The sequence below is a fragment of the Pinus tabuliformis genome, chromosome 2_2 (assembly GCF_031772625.1).
Source record: "Pinus tabuliformis cultivar Carrire ecotype Pingquan chromosome 2_2, CPIR1, whole genome shotgun sequence".
Lineage (NCBI taxonomy): Eukaryota > Viridiplantae > Streptophyta > Pinopsida > Pinales > Pinaceae > Pinus > Pinus tabuliformis.
Genome location: NC_142300.1, coordinates 630,270,772 through 630,294,054, shown reverse-complemented (window position 1 = coordinate 630,294,054; position 23,283 = coordinate 630,270,772). Strand labels below are relative to the sequence as shown.

Here is a 23,283-nt window from a genome sequence, read left to right as displayed (position 1 = left end):
TGAATTGGGTCAAGTCGGTTGTTAAAATTCCATTTCATTCTCATTTGTAAAAAGGGCGTTCCATACTAGCAATTCAAGTGCTGTGATTTCAAAAACAAAGGCCGAGAACAGCAAGTGCTACGAAAGGAAAGCACAGTAATTGGGCTCACAAGTTTCCACCTCTGCCATAATTCAAGGACAGTCATCCGGTCACTGCTTAAGCCATTGAAGGAGCTGATCTCGAAGAACAGAGGGCGCCACCAAGTCAGTTGTGTGGAGCGAAAAGCAAAGGTAACAAACCAAAATACCCTTGTTAAATTAGTAAGCATAAACGAAGAGGGTTAGAGCAGGAGTTTCTCTGTCAAAATGACTAATAGAGTAGAGCCAAACACAATTGATAGTTCTCAGTACCACGATGACTGTATTGCAATTTTAAGAGAAAAAAATGGCTACCCTTTTTGGAGAAGTTTAATGGGAGCAATGAGGAAGTAACTAAACAGTTTGCCTTTACATTTAATGGGGAGAAAGAATTGATAGGCAATTTCTCATTTAGGATCTCAGAAGACACCATAGCACAATTCTTGGGGATCAGCCCAGAAGGAGAAAAATACTTCAAAACAAAACAATTCAAAGAAAAATCATGGACCCAATTCATGTCCAGGTCGAGGGTTTCATCTGTTCACTGGAAGAAGGGTGTCCCTAGGAGCTGGTTGATGCATCCATGGGACGAAATGGTGTATATCATTCAAAAATTTGTTACGTGTGAGGGTCGTTACAGCATAGTCTATTTATACCACATCAAACTCTTGTTACATTTAAAAAGGCAATGCACCATTAGTTTACTATATTTCCTCTTGCAGAGCTTGACCAAGATGTCAAAAACTATCCAAAAGCAAAAGGGTAATGAAGATAAAAGTTTATGTCATTTTGGGTTAATTAAAATTCTAATTGAATTTGAAGTGCAGAGGAGGGGAAAAACATGGAAGGAATTTCTGGCTGCCAATCAAATCAAAGATGGAGAGGATGAGCAAGAATAGCAAGAGCACTCAGGATTTATGCTTGACATTGATGAAGAGATCCCTGTGCGCAAATCAAGCAATGTCCCTCCACCCAGTAGTAGTGTGAGGACGAGAAAGATGAGACAAGAGGCTGCCCAGAAAATGGAGCAAGATAAAATTTTCACTACATATACAAGAAGATCCAGGAGAGCACAAAAGACCCAACCCAGAATCAAATGCACATGCACCAATGGACATCGAGAGTAGTGCTCACTCACAACCTGGACCAGAAGTCGAAATGGAGGTTGAGAGCAACAATAGGCAAAGAAAAGAGTCACCACCTGCAATCAAGAAACAAAGGAGGCTGGAAAAGCAAATTGAAAAGTTAAAAGAAGAACTGATGGAGGCCAACATGCTGGAGAAAGTCATTAAGAAGGAGAACGAAATGTTGAGAACTCAGAGTAAGGAGACTCAAAAGAAAAATGAGAAGCTGAAGGAGCAAATCAAAGAACTCGAGGCTGAACAAACCGACATTTGCAAGTGGGCAACCAAATGGTATACCCAAAAGAAAGCCCTCAAGGAGAAATACAAGAGTTTGAAACATGAGCTCCACATTCAGAAAGATGCCCAAGCTAAGAAGAACATAGATGCATTGTTAAAAGCAGCAGAGGTACAGGCAGGAATAGAGTATAGAGTTAGCACATCAAGATTAGCATGAGGACATGCTAAGTCATTGCGCTTGGGGGAGATGTTGGTACCATTCCATTACCATCTTTTTCTTCTAGAAACACAATCATTTGTCTACCTTTTTCCTCCATAGACCCCTTATATCCCTCGAAATTGATTAATTAATAGCATTATAGTTGTTACTTTCCATTAAAGTTAATTTATGAATTTTTATGTTAGAAATTAGGAATTTTCAATAAAAAGATTACAGGAAGTCATAACATCCTGTAAATGGTTTATCATCTGACACGTGGCATGATAGGCAAGACAAAGCAATGGATAGGAACGAGACTTGGAATGTACATGCATGGTGAAAAATCGATTCTACAGCAAATCATAAGCTCTTGGTTATGCGGTCAACGCTGGTCAAACCCCAGCCTTTTGATTACAAAGGCAGTAAAATCCATGGTTTCCCAAACCGGTTTCGTTTTGTTTTTTTTGGAAATCGGTTTAGATTAGAAATGACCAAAAATCATTCCATTGTAAAAGCAGAAACATTTGCTTAATGAATGTACATTCGATTCAGATAGGGACAGGCAGATAAAGACTGCATATTATTTTGTTTTCAAGAACAGTTACGATTATTATCTCTGTGCATCGTTTGAGAACATAACTCTTGTATGTGATTGCAACCTTCAACACTTAAATATAGTCACGGTTTTACTCCAACAGTGTTTATGCGTTAATACTCTCGTTGCTTGAGTTTACTTTAGTGTACCATTGAAACGTGGATGGCCTTGTGTGGATTGGTATACTGTTAATTTCATTTCCTTAGCAATTTATTTTGAATTTGAATATAACGCATAGTGTTTAGTGTTATTTCCATGTTTATGACTTTGTCGATTTGATTAGAAATTCTCACAAATGGTATTTATGGTGATAGCTTGAAGATTTTATCGTTAGATCATTGAACCATATCTTGTAAGAGATTTGATCCATCGTTATATTTTAAAGCATCTCCATAGACTCTGTTTTCATGCATTTAAACTTTAGTGTGCTTTTGATTTTTCATGAATGCTTAAATGTTAACTAGACAGAGCTTTTGTGCATAGCATCCTTGTAAGAGGATTAAAATCTCAGTCTAGCAATACGTTGTATCCTTAGGACAGTTAGATAAGTTAGGTGATCTGAGTGTTAAGGTGAGAGGAAACATATCTTAACCTTCTGTAAAAGAGTACTGTAGCCTATCACAATAAACACTTAGTTAGGAATCCTTTATGTCTATAGACTTTAGACACATGCCTCGAAGTTTACTTACCCTGGTTGATAATAAATCTAGTCTAATCTAGCACCCTAGATTGGCCACTACAGTATGGTTGAGGATATGGTTGATATTGTTGAGATGGTCTCCATTGTTGTTGTGGGTAATTTTGGTGCTGCCATGGCATGGGTACATTCCACGAATTCTGAGCATACATCTGATCATGTGCAGGAAATTGCAAATTCTGGTTTGGGAACATACCTTGAGGTGCAGGTTTTGGCTGCCATGGTCTCTTTGTGCCCATGAAATACACATTTTCCATATCTGTGTTAGCTGCCACATTACAATTCTACAAAATCTTGACTTTAGAGAAATGAAATATATCATGATTTTCAGTACAAAAGGCACAAACTTGAATGTTTTCTAATGGGTAGTTTTTTAAGGCATGTTTCTTCCAGCATTTTGGACAAAAGATAGCCATCATTTGATCTTCCTCTTCTTGTCTTTTCTTAGCTTTGAGAGTGTCAATTTGAGTTCCTAAGGTACTCAATAGATCTGTTTTGAATTCCTCTAACAGGTTTCCTATTTCAGCTCTTGTGACACTTGCTGAAGCAGATTTTGTGGCTTTGGATGATATGGTTCTTTTTCCAATTTTGGCTATGCTCCTAGAATACTTTTCACATACTCAGCAATTTCTTCAAAAGAAAGTGGAAATATCACCTTTGCCCATCAAATTAAGATCATCTAAGTATTCCTCTCGAATTCCCTTCAAAAATATTGTTCGGATCAGATCAAGAGGCATGGTTTTGTGTTTTGATTTTTGTAAATTGTAAACAAACCGCTCTAAGTACTCCTCTAAATTTTCATCCTCTTGTTGGTTCATCCTAAAGATATCATCTTTGGAATCTTTCGATCTACAATAAGGTTGGTATTTCTTTAGGAATATTCTTCTCATGCCATCGCAATCAGTTATCGCATGTTCACCAAGCCCCATGAACCATATTAATGCTGATGCTTTTAATGTTGTTGGGAAGAGTCTAAGCCTATGGGCATCATCTGTGTAACCATATGTTCGACATACTATGTCAAACTCAAACAAGAATGAATCTGGGTCTTCTGAAGCCATACCATAAAATTTTGGTAGCACAGATGGAGGTATGTTTTTCATTTTTATTTCGTCATCCTCTTCTGGTTCTTGGATAGGAAATTTAAAGGTTGACTCTTCCTTTTGACCTTGATTTGGTGGTCCTCTTTCTGATCCATGTCCTTCTTCAGCCATTTTGATAGGTTCCTCTGTTGATTTAATTTCTTGTTCAATGTCACTTGTTTCAAAGAGAAGTTCAAGGAAAGATTGTTGAGTTACTGTGCTACTTTCTCCTTTTATAGAGGATTCAGGAAAATGTTTCTTCTGTGATTTGTGTGCTAATAGAATTTGCCTCTCGATGAGTGTGAGTCTTTGCCCTGATTTCTGTTTATCCTCTAATTTTTTTATGGTGACTTCCTCAGCTGATGTTGTGTGTTCAACTTTTCCTAAAGGGTCTGCTCCTGATGGTAGGTTAGTTTTTGGATGGGGGGTTTTTATGAATCTACCTTTATTATCTCTAGATCTAGGCATAAGTAAACATGACTTCTAAAATGATGAATTAAAATTAAATCTATGTTTTTGCTTGTTTTTGTTTTTTTATTTATTTTATTTTATTTTTATTTTGTTTTTAGAAATCCTCTAGCTGCGCCTCCCCGGCAACGGTGCCAAAATGTAGTGGCCAATCTAGGGTGCTAGATTAGACTAGATTTATTATCAACCAAGGTAGGTAAACTTAGAGGCACGTGTCTAAAGTCTATAGAACTAAAAGGATCTCGTCTACCTAACTAAGTGTTTACTGTGACAGGCTACAACACTCGTTTATAGGAGGTTAAAATATGTTTCCTCTCACACTTTAGCACTCAGATCATCTAGTTTATCTAACTGTTCTAAAGAAACAACATGTTGCTAGACTGAGTTTTCAACCCTCTTACAAGGATATTATCCACAAAAGCTCTTTCCAGCTAACAAACTAAGCATTCATGAAAATCAAAAGCTCTTTTAAACACACTGAAATTTTAAATGCATAAAAACAGAGTCCACAGGGATACTTCGAAATCTAATGATTGATCAAATCTTTTACAAGATATTGTTCAATGATCTGGCAATCGAATTCTCAAACTATCACCATGAATATTATTTGCAAGAACTTTTAATCAAATAGATAAACTCACAGACATGGAAATAACATTAAACACTATGCACACTATTCAAATTCAAAACGCTATGGAAATGAAATTAACAATATACCAATCCACATAGGGCCCGTCCACGCTTCAATGGCTGTTGGGACTCAGAAATGTCATATTTTCATCCACCTTTTTCTTCACTATTTCTTACATTTCATCATCCCATTAACCTTTTATCATATCATCTTCATACATACATTTGGGTTTCACCTTCTTATTTTCCATTTTATTCATTTTTGTATTACAAGTGAATTTATGATTAATTATTAGAAAATATACATATTTTATATATATCTCAAGAATATGTGAGTTTTGTGATGTGTAGGAAATATGTGAAGAATTAATTCCAAGAGACTTATCCATATCTCCTCCACCATATTAAGGAGATAATTATGCAAGCCAATTCCTAAGGAGAAAAGCATGGAGGATTTGGTTGGCATATCTTATCCAATTCCTAAGGAGAAAAGCATGGAGGATTTGGTTGGCATATCTTATCCAAGGTATGTGAGAGATTTATGGAGGATTCAAAGGGATCATATTTTGTAATAATGGGAAAGTAGTTAAAAATGCTTGAGAGATTTGTGGGATCATATTTTGTAATAATGGAAAAGTAGATTAGTGGATGATCATTATGAATTGTTACTCATCCCATTGTATAAATAGGAGTACAATCTCCTACATTGGTAATCTGGAAGTTTTTGTAATCTTAGAATTTTGAAATAAAGGATCATACTTCAATTTTGCTTCTACATCTGAGTCTCCATTGAAGTGGTATGCTTGTGGAGTTATGGAGGGCCCCCATGGCCTCACTTGCATGCTTATTTGTTTATAATTTACTCTATGTTTTTGTTTGATTTCAGCTTTCAAGTTTTCTTAAATGTTCTAATATTGGAAGGATCTTATTTGAAGGTGTTCTTGTAAGAGAACCGTAAGATCTCAGATAAGCACTTCTAAGTTTACCTTCCCGGGTTGACATTAAATTAAACTCTAATTTGCATCCGCATTTTAGACCACACAATGGCACACTGAAGAAACCTCAAGCAACGAGAATGTTAACGCATAAGCACTGTTGGAGTAAAACGGTGACTGTAATTAAGTTTTGAAGATTGAAATCACATACAAGAGCCGAGTTCTGGAACAATACACAGAGATAATAATAATCGTTTTTGAAACAATACAATACGCAGTCTTTATCTGCTTGTCTCCTATCTAAATCGAATGTACATACATTAAGCAGATGTTTCTGCTTTTACAAAAGAGTGATTTTTGTCCTTTCTAATCTAAACCGATTTTCAAAAGCAAAACGAAATCAGTTTGGGAAACCATGGCTTTTTGCTGCCTTTGTGACCAAAAAGGCTGGGTTTGACTAGCATTGAACGTATATCCAGGAGCGTTAGATTTGCTGTTGAATCGATTTTTCACCATGCATGTACATTCCAGATCACGTTCCTATCCATTGCTTTGACTTGCCTGTCATGCCACGTGTCACATCATAAACCATTTACAGGAAGTCATGACATCCTGTAATCTTTTTTTTGAAAATTCCTAATTTTTAACAGAAAATTCACAAATTAACTTTAATGTAAACTAACAACTATAATGCTATTGATTAATCAATTTCGATGGATATGAGGGGTTTATGGAAGAAAAAGATAGACAAATGATGGTGTTTCTAGAAGAAAAGGATGGCAATGAAATGGTACCAACATATCTCATGAAACCTTTTCTGGGTCTTAGATATTTTGTGTTCCTTACCCTCTTAGACATCATAGAGACTAGAACACTTGTCCGCGGCTACCATAAACTAACACCCCCTCTTAGCGAAGATGGTGTTCTCCACTATACCCATTTGTTCTCTAAAGTCAACTAACTTAGCCCTCCCTAGGGCTTTCGTGACTATATCAACTAGTTGTTGATCTGTGGGAACATGTTGTAGCCAAACTGATCCACACTGTTGGTGTTTGACATCTGAGAAACTTCCTTTAAAGGAGTTATATTTCAAAAGGGGTTTGAAGGAATATCTTTCGAAGCTTTAATATAAAAATTAGAAAAGGAGGGAAATTAATATAAAAATAAATAAATTAAGAAGTGGATTTTTGAAGAGAATTATAAAGGTAGTAAAAAGAGAATATATATGTATATTCTCAAAGCTCATATAAGAAGAAAAAGAGGCAGTCAAGATGAGTTCTACACGACAATCATTATTTTGGACTAAATGTTTGTTTTGTATAACATACACTGAATATCCTTGGATTCATAAAAATTGCAAATTATGTTGTCCAACATGTGGAAAATTATTTAATGCGGAAGAATGTCAAGATGATGTATTGATGCAAATGACAAAACGAGAGGAAAATCTTTCAAAATTGGAACAAAAATTAACAGAAAAAGGACCATAGCCAAAAATTACTTGGGAAGGTCAAGAAGTCCAAAGAACTAAAGAAAAAATTAGAAGAAGAAAAGGGATGTGTCGAGAAGAAATTCAACGAGATTCTATCAGAGAAGGAAGAAGAAAATTTGCACTTAAAAGACCTGAACCAAAGGTTATTGGAACAAATCAGAGATCTAAAAGATGAGAAGCTTAAAAGTCAAGACATTGAAAATAAGGTGGATGAATCAGAAACCAAAGAACTCTTACGTCTCAGAAACCATAATCAAAGTCTATTCACTCAAATTAAGAAACTTAAGGAGGATAAACAATCATTAAAAAACAAGTTAGAAGAATTACTCACGAAAGAAGTATCAAAGTCATTAGACGTAATAGTCCAAGTCAAAGAAAAGGAAACAAATACGGATCTCATTAATCTCACAATTCAAACAAATCCAAACCCAATTGAAGTAAGGACGTACTCAGAAGTTGTAGTTCAAACGATGAAAAACCCAGGTAAAGATTTTGTAACCAACTTAACTAATATAGAACTCCATTGGGATACAAGAATATATATATATATATATATATATATATATATATATATATTCTTGTATCTCAATGGAGTTCTACATATTCCAAGTCCTCTGGAGTATTTAACTTGAAGAATGAACTTTGTTTGCTTCACTGAATCGAACTGCCTCCTTGAGGTTCTATGCAAGTCCTTGTGCAGCCTCCTGTGGAATAATTCGGCCTCTCTCTGTTGTCTCTTCCGATAGTAGAAAATCCTCCGGAATCACTCAGTTGCTACTCCTTAATCTTTGCTACTCGATCTTTGGCTCAAATTCTTTCTAGCACTGAATCTCTGCTCTGGGAAATTCAATTTACCTAGATCTCACCCTTAGTCGATGTATTTATCTCCATCCCATTGTCCTGCTCTTATAATCTCTCGTTGGAAAACCAACGACCATGATTAGATCTCCATCAATGAATAAAATCATCTCAAACTCAATCTGTGTGAGTTTCTAGAGAATTCTCACATTTCCTTAATTAATTACTATTAATTAACCAATTTCCGTAAATTAGACTTGGGAAAAATTTAAATGATGGTTAACTAACTTAATTAAAGCGCTTCACAAGCTTAAAAAACAAGTTAGAAGAATTACTCATGAAATAAGTATCAAAGTCTTTAGATGTAACAGTCCAAATCAAACAAAAGGAAACAAACACAAATCCCATTAATCTCACAATTCATAGAAATCCAAACCCAACTGAAGTAAGGACGTACTTAGAAGTTGCAGTTCAAATGATGAAAAACCGAGGGGAAGATTTTGTAACCAACTTGACAACATCAGAACCTGAAGTAAGTCTAAATCTTGCTACACACATGATAAGGGAAAGACAAACTCCTTATCTTCATCTAAATCACAAGAGCAGACATTCCAATCAGTCTGCGTATCTCTATCTCTCAAAACAAAAACATCAAACTTTTGTTCAGAAGGATACTAAAGTGCGCACAATTCAATGCAGTGATAACGATTCTTCATAAGTTTCTAGTAATCGAAAGATTCCACAAAAGATTAATTTAAGATGGTCAGATCCTTTCTCCATGCGACAATTTTATATATCACTCCAATGATCATATCAATTTGTATCAACGGAGATGACAATTCTGAGACGAGAAGGAAACAGAAAAAAAGATGAAGCCTTTTCATTAGCAAGCTTTGAGGACAAAGTTTTTTTCAAGAGGAAGGCAATGTTATGAATAAAATATATTAAATATAAATAATGATGATAATTGTAATAATGATTAGTTAATTAGTAATTACGGTTGAAGAGGTATGTCTAAATGGGACATGACTTTCCATGAAGAGGAACATGCCTAGTATATAAGTAGGCCTCTCACTCTCATTTGTAACATCATTCTCATTCTAATCCATAAACTGCCATGAATATTCCACTAAACAATTCATCACAATAGATCTGATAATATTATATTAAAAAAATCTGAGATTCTACACTATTACATTTTTATTTAATTTCTAGATCTGTAGAACTTACTGTAATTAGTGCATGCATGTAAAAGTAAATTATGCAAAAAAGAAGAGAACGACAAAATAATCTCACACACACATAAGACACAAGATATGCTCTCTAGGAAACCCTTTTGGGAGAAAACCCAGCTGGAAGGTGAGGTCGGTTTGCTCTCTTTCTTTGTATAGAAATATGGTTGTAGGTACAAAGAAGCAATGTCTGTGGCTCGTGGGCTGCTACAGTGCATAGATCCTCTTTGTGTGCTCTATGGAACAAATGCTCTCGAAAGAATGGAATGCCTCTTCTTCGTAGTGGCCCAGTTATAACATAGCCCGATAGCATACTAGTGGTTAAGTTTGACTACATCAATTCTTAACTAGAGTTACAAAATAGACTCTTCTACACCAAAAACACGTGGCTAGCCCCTTTTCCATGAATAATGGGAGTTGATGCGGCATTCTCCCGAACTATAGGTGTGAAAACAAGAATGTCAACTTCTGAGTGGCATAACTTTTGCATATGGACTCTCATTGACGCGATTCTTGCGCTGATGTAAAGCTTTTTGTGTGTAGAATAACATGAAAAGGTGTGGCGCATAAGCAACAAAGTTTTACTCCCAAAAAACGTCATTTGATGCCTCAAAATGATCCTAGATGGTTTCAGACCCCGTTTTGTCAAATTGGGTCCTGCCAGTAAAAACGGTCCTGTGAGATGGTTCCTCCACTTTTCCCACTCCAATGAGATGACTCTTTCGAGAGCATTTTGTTCCATAGTTGAGCAAAGATAGCCAAGAGAGATAGGAGGTAGAGCACACAGAGAGGATTTGAGCACTATAGCACCCCACGGGCCACAGATGTTACTTCTTTGTATCTGTAGTCATATTTCCAGACAAAGAAAGAGAGCGAAGCGGCCTCACCTTCCAGCTAGGTTTTCTCTTGAAGGGTTTCCCAGAGAACATATTTTGTGTCTTATGTGTGTGTGAGATTATTTTTTCGTTCTCTTCTTTTCTGCATAATTTACTTTTACATGCATGCATTAATTATAGTAAGATCTACAGATCTAGAAATTAAATAAAGTTGTAGTAGTGTAGAATCTTAGATTTTTAATATAATATTATCAAATCTGTTGTGACGAACTGTCCAGTGGAATATCCATGGTAATTTACGGATCAAAAACAGGCATTTGTCATTGAGTTAGGAATATCATCTGCCACCAGGCAAGCATTTGTCACCATGACGGGAATATCACCTACCACCGAGGGAGGCATCTGTCACCAAATTAAGAAACTACACAAAAATAAAGACATAAGGAATGACAAATAAGGCATAGGGAAATACAACTTAAGATAAAAGATAATTATGACAAGTGGAGTCTCGGGATTGAGTCCCTTATGGTGGAAGGACTCTATATAAGAAAGGGGAAAGTAAGAAGCAGGGATCTTTTAGGGGAAAGAGGAAATACTTGTGATGTCTAGCGATAATAGATAAGAGGCTAATAGATAGAGGCTCATGGGTGGTCGGTTGTTGAGCTGAGCTTATGGTTGGGAGGAGAGTTGTTTTCCATGCCATTGTTGCGGAGTTGCTTAAGTGGTAGGAAGGAGTGAGACGAATTCCAAGTCTTCAGATTACATGTATGCCTTAGTTTTCTTCTTTTCAGGTATTGCATGTCGTATCAGAAAGGGTTTCAACCATTGAGACCTATGGGCCTTAGCCTTATTATAAATGTTAGATATGAGTATATATGAATATAGATCTGGTGGATAACGTAGGATGTGCATATGCATATAGAGCTCAGATCTAGATCAGGTCAAATGATATGAGAAATTTCTGCAAATTTTTGTTCAAAAATCTGCTTTCATTAGTCATAAAAGGACCTTCACACAGTCTTAAAAGGACCTTCAGATACTCAGATATTTAATTAGGATGTTTGATTTTTCCAGAGCTCTCTCAGTTCAGGGACATCTTGAAATTGATTCTATATTATAAAATCTACTCAATTTGCAAACAGATGATATAAAAATGCAATCCCACCCCATTGTTTTTTACAGGTCAGTCATATAGATTTAATAAAAAAAGCTATCAATACCGGGAAGATTCTTTTTAATTCCACCTAGAAAGATAGATAAATTCGTATCATGATCGTTGTAGGAATCATTTCACACGGTGATCATTTTTTGGTTAGCCATATTAAGTATCAAACCCTCAAATTGAATAGTATTTGAACGCTTAACGCTGCTTGGCTGCTTCATAAATCTGTTTTCACTCCTCTTTCTGCTTACTAGCTATTCTCCAAGATGATTGTAATCATCAGGAATCAGTTCAGTTCGATTTTTTTTTAAGAAAGCGTTTATAGGGATCGTATTTGATGGATATCATCTCCTTCTATTTTTTAAATGGCCACAAAATTGAAGGAACAGTTTGGTTTAAAAGAGAATTGGTTTCCTATATCAGGGATATGGTTTCCATTTATCCTTAGTTTGTAGGGTTTTGAATTAAGAGTGAATGGGATGACACATCTATTTTAGAATTGGAAAGAGCATAAAACTGTGGAAATTTTCATTATAGAGGAAGACATGATCTTATCATAGGAAGCAAACATCTGCCACGATGTAGTGAAGTTATGGAGGGGTTGTCCATTCAAGGGTTGCTGCAACAACAACACATTGATCTTGCAAGTAGATCACACCTCTATGGAGTGGAGATCTGATATGCCAGTATGTTATGAGATCTGAGCTATATTAATGGCAACGATTCTTTGAGCTGTTTTAATAGAAAAAAAATTCTAATGTTACAAGTTACAACATTAAATTATTCTTAGAGAGAACAATCCAATCCCCATTGTAGGGTTGAGCAGGTTGGAAGGAGAGGATTCTATTTCATAGTGACATCCATAGTTTAGTGTCAGGCTTGTTACATAGAGGATCCATCATCTGATCTGACCCAACAGAGGAATTTCACATAGTAATAAATATACTATATAACAATTGCATTACATAATACTCACACATGCTTATTTTGTGAAGCACTGTGAAAAATATAATATATGGCTGCTCTCGACATGGCAGTGTTTCATTATTTTAATAGGAAATATTGAATTTTAATATATTGCTGCTCTGGATATGGCGCTATTTCATTATTTTAATAGCCAATATTGAATTCTGCATATTTTCATATACATCTAATTCAAAGATTCTGCCAATTTTTATTCATTTCTCCTTCCATTCCTTGATTAACGAAGCAATGAAAGGAAAAACGGAAACGTAGAACAAAAGAAATTGAACAAATATTCTCGGACTTCTCAAGGGAATCTTATTATGATAAAGAAAATAAAGTATTCACAACATAGGTGGGGAATGCAAAGCATGATTCGACTTGAGCTTATAAAACCATACACGTGGAGAAAACAGTAACAGTCTTAATTAGAATCATAAAAGTGTATAGTCTTGGTCAATTTGTTGAAATTTCTAAATGTGACCCATTAGAAATCCCTAGTGCATTATCTGGTTTAATTTCTCCTACTTGTTTATTCCATTAACAAGTTATTTATAAATATAAATACTAAAATAAACACAAATGCAGCGTTAACTCATAGAGATCAGCAACTGAAATAACTGAGACAAACACACAAGGGACATCGTTATTTTGGACAATCTTCCCCGGAAAAACCCAATGCGGGAAAACCGGTGCAGCAGATATGAGGGTTTTATTATTATACAGATTCTAAGTACAACTAGGGTGCCAAAGATGGCTCACCCAATAGAGATTTTTACATGACAGTAATACCTCTTCTCGGAGACAGATATTCAGCCTCTCAGCACCAGTTTGCCCCACGAAAATTCTTTCGGCGCTGCCTCTTGGCCTTGCGTCAGCCCTGCTAGCCTCAGCGTAGCTCCTAAAGCCTCTGCGTCAGCCTCTTGGCTCTCTGCGTTATCTCTCAGGCTCTCTGCATTATCTCTCAGGCCCTCTGCGCCACCCAAGCTGGCCTCTCCAGCCTCTGCGCAGTCCCCAGCTGCCTTTGCGTCAGTCTATTCAGCCTCTACGCTGTCTCCAGCTGCATCTGCGTTAGACTAACCAGCCTTTACGTTGCCTCTCTGGGACTATCCCTGCCTCTCTGCTATGTACTCATTGCCCCTCGCTGTAACAGACCACTAGTTCGAATTTTTTCAGCAAGCCCTGCTCCAGAAAATCGAACTGACTGATCAATTTGGTGTATCTCCAACTGACCCTCAAGCCTCTTCTTATACTTTTCCTATTGAGTCTTCAACGGCCGAGATTAAGTCCCTAATCAACAGCTAAGATTAGATTTGGCTTGATCCATGTCATTTATAACATTTTCAACCAGTTTTATATTAATACCCATTAATATTTTAATTTTCCTAAATTTAGACTTAGGAACCCCATTAAAAATATTAATTATTTTAATATCTCTCCAACCGCGTGAAATTTTCCCAAACCATTTCTGGGTCTTGGAGATCTTATGCACCTTAGCCTCTCCACCAATTTTCATGGCTAGAGCACATCTGGTGCTACCACAAATCAACACAATTCCGCTTCCATGACAAATATTTTAATTTGATATCTTAATTTGAGAAGAAAAATATTGGTAGTGAATCGTTTGTAGTTCGAGAGGGTTAGAAGTTCTTTAAGATGGCATAGTCTAACCAGACTGACTTTTTGCCCTGAAAATCATGAAAATTCTGGCAATATGTAGATAAATTTTGGTAGGGATTTTTGTAAATCCCAGTTAAAATTGTTAAACCTCAAGATTTTGGGTGCCTTAGAAGTTCTTGATGGTGTTGAATCCATTTCCACCTTTAAAAACATGATTTAAACACTCCTGCAAAATTTGTTGAAATTTTTTTGCCCGGATTCCGACCAAGAGTGGTCGTCCAGGCAATTCCTCCACCTCGTTAGACTTGTCCCTTTAAGATAGGCAAGATACTCTTTAAGATATAGAAACGTGCAACTGCCAACATCCTCTCACCTTAGAAGTCATTCTTTCACCACCAAGCAGGTCTCCCATTATAAGGTACAAGTATTCTGTGTCCTGGAATGGAAATTTCACAATGCATCGACTATCAATTTCTGCACGCAGGTTCCTGTTTGAACTAACATGTTCCACCTTAAGAGCATCTATTTACCTTAGTTCCTTCCATCAACATTCTGATTTTTTTTAAGCTGTCGTTCCACAATCATTTCGTACTCAATTGTATTTGGCTAAGTACAATGTGAGGCTGACACCGCTTTTCTTATATCCTCAGTCTGATGTGTCTGATGCAACTGGAGTTTTCTCTTTTGCACAAATATGCTCGATAAATATTCATTTCCTAGATGTCATAGGAGTTGTTGCTTTGTAGCTATAAGAGGCCTGTGTACATTATGGTTGTTGCTTGCTAGCTTCACTTCTACTATAGTAATCTCAATAATCACTCTTTGAATTGTTGAACAAATCCTCTAGCATACTTTTATCAACCATGATAACCAGATGTCATTACTCTGTCATAAAGGGAGTGAATAGCCAAGATACTCTCTAAGATATAGAAACGTGCAACATCCTGTCGCATAAGAAGAGATTCTAATTTCTATCACTGCCAGGCAGGTCTCCCATTATAAGGTTTAAAGGTACAAGTATTCCTTGACCTGCAATGAAAATTTCGCAATGCATTGGCTATCAATTTCTGCAGACAGGTTCCTCTTAGACCTCATAGCATCTATTTACCATAGTTCTTTCCATCAACATTCTGGTTTTTTTAAGCTGTCATTCCACAATCTTTTGATACTCAATTACATTTGGCTAAGTAGAATGTGAGGTTGATGCTACTTTTCTAATATTCTCAGTCTTAGACTCTGATGTGCCTGATGCAACTGGAGATTATGCTCTTCTGCACAAATATGCCAAAAAAATTTGGTTTTCTAGATGTCACAGGAGTTGTTACTTTGTAGCTATAAGAGGCCTGCGAACATTATGCTGTTGCTTGTTAGCTTCACTTTTACAACAAGTTTTGTGTGTTGTGACTTTGAGGATTTGGCACCTCATCTCTGACATTTACAGGGGTATACTTAGGTTTATATTCATGATATGCTCTCATCTCACTTGGAGTTGTGATCCCCTTATTGTGTAGGGTTTTTTCATTCACAATGCAATGCCCCAATCTCTGATCAAGGAAGACTAGTTTATCACAATGGTGTCCTCAAGAGCATAGTCACTCTATAATCCATCACAACCATTGTTGCATTCTGTTCATGTACTTGAAGATCCACGAATAGATTGTGGATGGATCGATTTGTTGGGCCATTTTGAAAATACATGACTAAATATTCTTGCTGTAAAATCAGATTGACAGTTTTGGGAAGATGCTTGTAGCCCATTTTGACTTAGTTTTTTGATATATTGCTGTATATTGTTAATGTCTTTCAGAAAAAAGATCAGTCTGATGTGAGGTTGACACTTCTTTTCTGATATCCTCAGTCTGATGTGTCTGATGCAACTGGAAGATCCACAAATAGAATTGTGGATGGATCGATTTGTTGGGCCATTTTGAAAATACACGACTAAATATTCTTGCTGTAAAATCAGATTGACAGTTTTGGATAGATGCTTGTAGCCCATTTTGACTTAGTTTTTTAATCTATTGTTGTATAGTGTTAATGTCTTCCAGAAAAAAGATCAGTCTGATGTGAGGTTGACACTGCTTTTATGATATCCTCAGTCTGATATGTCTGATGCAACTGGAAGTTTCTATTTTGTACAAATATGCCCAAAAAATTTCGTTTCCTAGATTTCATAGGAGTTGTTTCTTTATAGCTATAAGATGCCTGTGTACATTATGGTTGTTGCTTGTTATCTTCACTTCTACAATAGTAATCTCAATAATCACTCTTTGAATTGTTGAACAAATCCTCTAACACACTTTTATCAACCATGATAACTGGATGTTGCTACTATGTCATAAATGGAGTGAATAGCCAAGATACTCTCTAAGATATAGAAACATGCAACATCCTCTCACATAAGAAGAGTCATTCTATCACCACCAGGCAGGTCTTCCATTATAAGGTACAAGTACTCCTTGTCCTGAAATGAAAATTTCACAATGCATCGGCTATAAATTTCTGCACACAGTTTCCTCTTAGACCTCACATGTTTCACCTTTAGAGCATCTATTTACCATAGTTCCTTCCATCAACATTCTGTTTTTTTTTTTAAGTTGTCATTCCACAATCATTTGATACTCAATTGTATTTGGGTAAGTATAATGTGAGGTTGATGCTGCTTTTCTAATATCCTGAGTCTGATGTCTGTTGCAACTGGAGATTATGCTCTTTTGGACAAATATGCCCAATAAATTTTGGTTTCTCAGGAGTTGTTGCTTGTAGCTATAAGAGACCTGCGTACATTATGGTTGTTGCTCAATGCTTGTTAGCTTCACTTTTACGGAAGTAAGTTCTATGTTTTGTGACTTTGAGGATTGGGCACCTCAGCTCTGACATTTACAGGGGTATACTCATGCTTCTATTCATGATATGCTCTCATCTCACTCTGAGTTGTGATCCCCTTATTGTGTAGGTTTTTTACATTCACAATGCAATGCCCCAATCTCTGATCAAGGAAGACTAGTTTATCACAATGGTGTCGTCAATGGCCATGTGCTTTAATCTTTGTCAGAAATGTATTGAACCACTGGTGTTCACTTATTTTTTCTTTTGTGAAAACAGTTCATAAGAAAAAATGCATCCTTCACATCACGTCACAAGCGGTCACAAGCTGTAAAATTCTCTAGATCAACGTTCTCTACATATTGCCTGAATTTACCAAATTTATATGCAATCCAAAACTTCATTTCTCCATTCTTATCATCTTCAAAAGTGATTTTGCTCTCAAAAAAATGGAAAGTGAAACAATTGGTATTTCATTCTTCAAACTTGTTTTTGAACATTTTCTTGATTCCATAGGAACAACTGAAGTCTTGATGAGCCCACCCGATTGTACAGAATGCATTAAAATTTTGAAATATTTTTTGCTGAAAATTTCAGAAATGCTTACCAACGTCATCTTGAAAAAGAGATCTGGTCCATCAAAACTGCAGTGATCCATGGGTTCAACATTTGTTAACCTTGGTAGAGGAGTGGGAATTTCAATCCCCTGAATTTCAGTTCCTTTATACACCATGTCATCTCCAAAACTTCAACTGTGGAGAGGTCAGACAAAGTTTCTTTCACAACTGAAAGATCACACCCTGTCTTGTTCAAATCCCATATTTGAGGTGTCCTTATTCATCACTTCAATATTCGGTCAGATGAAGCTCACCTTCATACTTCAAAAATGACTATTATTTGCCTGAAAAATAGATGTTGAAAATGGTTCAAATCTTTGATGGGAAGTTTAGCAATACAATCCTCATCATTAAAAATTTTGCAAATTCATTAGGTGCTCTGTCTCTTGGCTATACTCATCCTCCTCATCATACGAGGGTCGTCATCATCATTTGGAGCAACAATTTGAAAAACCTTGAGATTGTCTTTCCGATTAGTTTTGTCATCTTCATCAACAGCGGGCTTATCTGATTCTATTCTTCTTTTGAGAAGGGAAGTTCCCTCCTTGACTAACTGCTCTTTGCCCTCATTACATCCACCATATCCAGCATATCCCGTAACAAACCTGTGATAGGGTCAACTTCAAAGTTAGACTTCCCTCTTGGTGTTCATCATCAAATACTGAATGGCCCTTCAAAGCACAATATATATGATATGATCTGCCTCTATTTTGTCCCAAGTATAAGGCCTTATCCAAATCGATGAGAAAATTATTACAAGTGTCAAGGCTACTGTTCAAGATGATCACATGTTGTTACCTCAACCCCAAAAAGTCGATCAGCTCCAAATTTTATTCATGTTTAATTTCAAGTCCCCCTTTTAACTACCACTGAGTTTGGTGGTTGGTTGGAAGATAATAGAGGAACATTATAATCTGTACCTAGCTTCTTCTCTGCAGAAGTAGATCATCATGCTTCAGAGGGACTTCAAAACTTACTTTTCCTTAAATCTGGATTTCCATTATCTTCAAGGGCTTAGAAGGATCTTCTTCAACCAATACTTCATCCATTTTTTCTTAGCAATGCCTTTGTTAACTTCAAAAAGACCAAGAAGGCTGCCTTTGGGCTGCATGAACACCTGATGCAATTCCTTCTTTTTACTTCTAGGGGGTAAGTGAATAGCATAATGAAAATGTTCTCATGCTATACATGTCCTCGTGCTCTTTTGCAATATGGAGAACTAAAGAAGGATCACCAACATCTTTTGGACTTTCTTCCAACTGCTTTGCTACATTTCTTCATTGCACATCTCTAAGTAATACAGGGAGGTATGTGTTGTGCTGCAGTTGGTCTGGAGAGAAAAATTTTGAAGGGAAGATTAACACTGCAGGAGCATGGGAGACACAGACAGCAGCTGAGTTAACGTTGGGGAATTGTGAATAGACCCTCTTCAGGCAACTGCACACTGCCCTCCTTGCAGGGGTGGTGGAGGCCAGATCTGCCAACTTCTTCACTCCTCTGCAGCAACTGGGGGGTGGTTTCCTCTTCACGTCAAATATCAAACACACTGAGTCAGATCTGAGGTGACCATTACACACCTGATGCCATTAATATTGTAGGCGTACGTTTTTGCCAATTTTGATTTTTGTGGTGGTTTCTACGGTTTCCGCTGTGCCTCTGACTGTATGTGGTTAGTGACAGTCATATTTATTTTCTGTAGCTTATATTTCTTGATGTGTAAGCTGTTAGGGTTTCTGTATTTCGGGGTTTATTTATACAAGTTCTTCTGCTTAAGCCCTCATATCTTAAAAATTCTTTTACTCATTCATTTATTTTATTTTGAACGGAAATTTGGCTGTCAAGGCTATATTGTGTTCTGCATTTTGTTCTTTGTAGCTATTGTATAAAATTTTGTTTGCAACCTTTTTAGAGTTTCTACTCTTGGTTGTTTTATGTGAAGAGTTATTTTTTGGCAACTGCTTAAAGTTTTGGCTTTGGAGAGTTTTTCCTTTTAGTTTATGAATTGCATTTGTCATCCTTTGGACACAACAGTTTTTCATATTCTTATGGAATTTGGTATTGTTTTTTTGTAATATGTTAGTAAATAAACAATTTTGACCAAAAAAATTGCTTTGTGATGATTTACAAGTATATCTGTTAGTTATATTCCAGATTCAAGATGCAGATCTTTGTCAAAACTCTTATTAAGACCATCACTCTCGAGGTTGAGAGCGTTGACACCGTTAAAGATGTCAAAGATAATATCCAGGCCAAAGAAGGGATTCCCTCCGATCAGCAGTGTCTGATCTTCGCAGGAAAGCATCTTGATGACGGACTAACCCTTGCTTATTGCAACAATCAGAAGGAATCTACCCTCCACCCTTCTCTCTGTTTGAAGGCTGGTATTGAGATCAAGGTTAAAAAAAGCGGACGCTCTAAAATGAGTGGCAGAGCTTCAGCAAGATAGTTGAAGAAGTGTATCTTCCTTTTTACTGGTATTTGCATAATGCTAAGGGTTTATAGGAATTTCCCCTTTATCATGTATCACTGTCTACCTAAACCCCTTCAGCGGCTCAGTATAGTGCGAAACCACCACATCTATCCCCTGTAAGAGGTGCAGATCAGTGCTCATATCCATTGGTTCCTCCGGGGCTTCTACCAGTAATATTTTGGATAATGAAAATAGAACGTGGGTGCCTCACACCCCACTTTGAGTAGACTGCGCAACCACAACATCTATCCCCTGTAAGAGGTGCAGATCGGTTCCTCTGGGGATTTATACCAGGAATATTTTGGATAATGAAAATAGGACGTGGGTGCCTCACACCCACTTTGAGCCCTGGATATCTGATGATTCCACCACTCATTATATCCTTGAACGAGTTGCAATGTTTTTCAAAATTAATCTTTTAGAAAGTCAGATAGACAACATTATCTGATGCAATAGAGAATGATGAAAGGGAGTGCACCAAGTCACACAAGTAGTGATTATCTTCTACCACATGGACATGGGATGACATTTCAACCACCAGATGTCATCAATTCCACGAGTCTTTCAACCTTTCGTCCAATAGTTAGTATGGGATTCGAACTATGACAAAGGAGGCATGTTGATTATCGATTTCAACAAAAATAGCCGAAAATCAGTTTAGTGGAATTCCACTGCAAATCCAGAACATGTCATGTCAGTGTTTATCTCAGTACTATTTCCCATACTTTATCTTCGCCAGACTCGATCTTAAATGTCTTTTATTGCCAGCGTTAGTCTTCCAAGAGGGGTGAAGATATCGGAGTAGTCGTTAGCAGTTCTTTTATATACAACTTTCTTATTCTGCCAAGGAGGATGAAGATATTGGGGTAGTTGTTATCATTGGTATCCTGGATTCTTGTTCTCTAGAGATGGATCTTGTGCAACATTGCAGAATAGCCTGCTTTAGTGAGAAAGTCATTGGAGATGACAACTTGGGTCCAATTCCGTTTGTGTCCACCAGACATAATCCTCCTTTCTAAGGGGGTTGGTTTTAGCCCATAATACATGCTTTTAGGAAAACTAAAACATTAAGCAGGTGCTGTTTGCAATCTGCTTTAATGGTTATTTATGTAGTGAAGTTCTTGTAAATTATTTATTCTGCTTTTTAATTGCTGAATGAGTTTTCCTCTTGTTTCTTATTCGCAACTCTTTGCTCTTTTCTGTTGTGTCTGCAGATTGGTTTCTCGAAGAAAGCCAACTTAATATTCCTCTTCTTTTTGCTGCGAAAGCTCATTCCTCTTTTTTCTATTCTTACACTCTTATTTGCATCATCCCTCCAATGACTATGTTTTTTCCAGCAGCCCGATTGCCATCTTGGGTCATATGCTATGTGTGCCGTTCTTTAATATACTTCCTGCACCAAGATCGTTCCCTTTCATTGTTCCATATCTTCCTTTTGAAAACACAATGTCTGTAACAAAATTCAATGCCATGATCTCTGGGCTCTTTCACTTGGCAATGCTTACGAATGGGCGGTGACAAAAAAATTGGGCAGATCATCTGAGGCTGATCTAGTTGCTTTTATGGAGAAGGAATCATGTCCCCAATTAGAACATCGAAAGTATCATCGGGTTGTGTCAGAGTCAGCGCTTGATGTCCTTAACAAATTGAGCGAACAACAGCAGAAACAACTCTTTAAAAAGAAAGCCAATAGGGCTTTATTAGAAAGAATTGGCTTTAGCTTTTCCTCTTTTAACAACCTCTGCTAGGAGTTTATTGTCTTTACTTTTTACTGTTTCAAGGGATTTCTTTCCTTCATGTTTGTCTTGATTTGATTGGGATTCTGCAGCATAAAGCTTGGGCAACGTCTTTACAAATTGCCTTTCCTTGTAATGTTCTTTGACACTAACTGGAGACCTGATTTTAGGACAAGATTCAAGCGGGCACAATTTTGAATAAATATAGTTGCAGGCCTAGTAATTTCAAGTTATGGTTTTGCAGATGTATTAAGAAGTTGGAGATATGAATATTGCACTTGATCATGCTGGGTAATATGGTGATGATGGGATCCTGAAAAGTGGTTAAGTTTAAGCCATCACCTTTTTGGGGAGCCAGAGTAACAGATATTTCACGAAATATTTGCATGTTTATTATGAAAGCGGCAGCCTTGTCATTCCAATGTCCAAGTGTCATATTTCATGGCTGATTATGCTTACGAGAAATGATTGTGCGGCAAGATAATATTATTCTGGGGTGTATTTATGACTATGAATCACAATGCGAGTCTTCTTTCAAGAATTGGTAATGCCCATAGATTGTTGCCTACGATGACTCTGATGTATCTTAGATTTCAGTGATCCAGCATAATTCCTTATTGGCTTCCTTATTCTTGTGATTCTGAGTCAATTTTTTTATTGGAAACATTTTTTTATTAGGAGTGAGCCTGCTTAAGAGAGGTTTAGGGTGAATTTTCTACATTTCGAAGTTATGTTCCGGTCTATTTGGCAGATATATGTAGGCTTAATTATTCATAAACATTATAAGATGTATTCCATATTTGTATATCCAATTACACAGAGGGGACAAACCAGAAAAATTGTTGATCTCTCTTTTGTGTAACCACCCTCACCCTTTTTATTATATTTGAATATCTTTGTGTTAATGTTCCCTGCTCATCTAGATTGAAATTCTAATACAAATCTGTGCAATTAGCATACCAACATCAATAACTTCAGTAGCAATGTATATGTGAATGTCTCAGGGTTAGCTTGTTAACGTCACTTCCTAATATTTTGAATGGGATCCTTGAATTTCAAATAGAAATAGAACAACCAATAACTAAAGTGAGTGATTTCTTGTAGGCAGCCAAGTATTTTCAGGGCTTATAAGCATACAATTTCACTTGTTCTGATATAGCTATTAGGATAGATAGAACTTAAACATTGGTCATTTTTTAGGAAGCAAATCAAACCAGAAAAATATCACTGAAATTACTTTTCTTGTTCTAAGTGCCTTGGTCATGATAACGATTTTATGTTTTTTTCAAAAACAAATTTTTTTATGGAGCTTATTTTTATTGTTTTAATGGTCTTGGTTATCGTAAACATTTCTGGTTTTCTAGGAACAATTGTCGGTGCAATGAGCTAAATGTTTTTGTTATAATGGATGCAATTTACAATCAAAGCAATGCATTCTCTGTGCATT

The 23,283-nt window shown here is 36.5% G+C and overlaps 2 long non-coding RNA genes across 2 annotated transcripts in view; both read left to right on the top strand.

The window, feature by feature from the left end:
- Nucleotides 1–22,237, top strand: part of LOC149194205 (uncharacterized) — a 198,490-nt gene extending 176,253 nt beyond the window's left edge. The window contains exons 5-6 of the long non-coding RNA XR_016255038.1: nt 18,956–19,192; nt 22,081–22,237. This is a non-coding gene — a long non-coding RNA (uncharacterized LOC149194205). The remainder of the gene's footprint in view (nt 1–18,955; nt 19,193–22,080) is intronic.
- LOC149194206 (uncharacterized) lies at nt 20,902–22,011 on the top strand. Its single transcript, XR_016255039.1, has 2 exons — nt 20,902–21,175; nt 21,315–22,011. It is a non-coding gene; the product is annotated as an uncharacterized LOC149194206 (long non-coding RNA).
- Nucleotides 22,238–23,283: the final 1,046 nt, after the last annotated feature.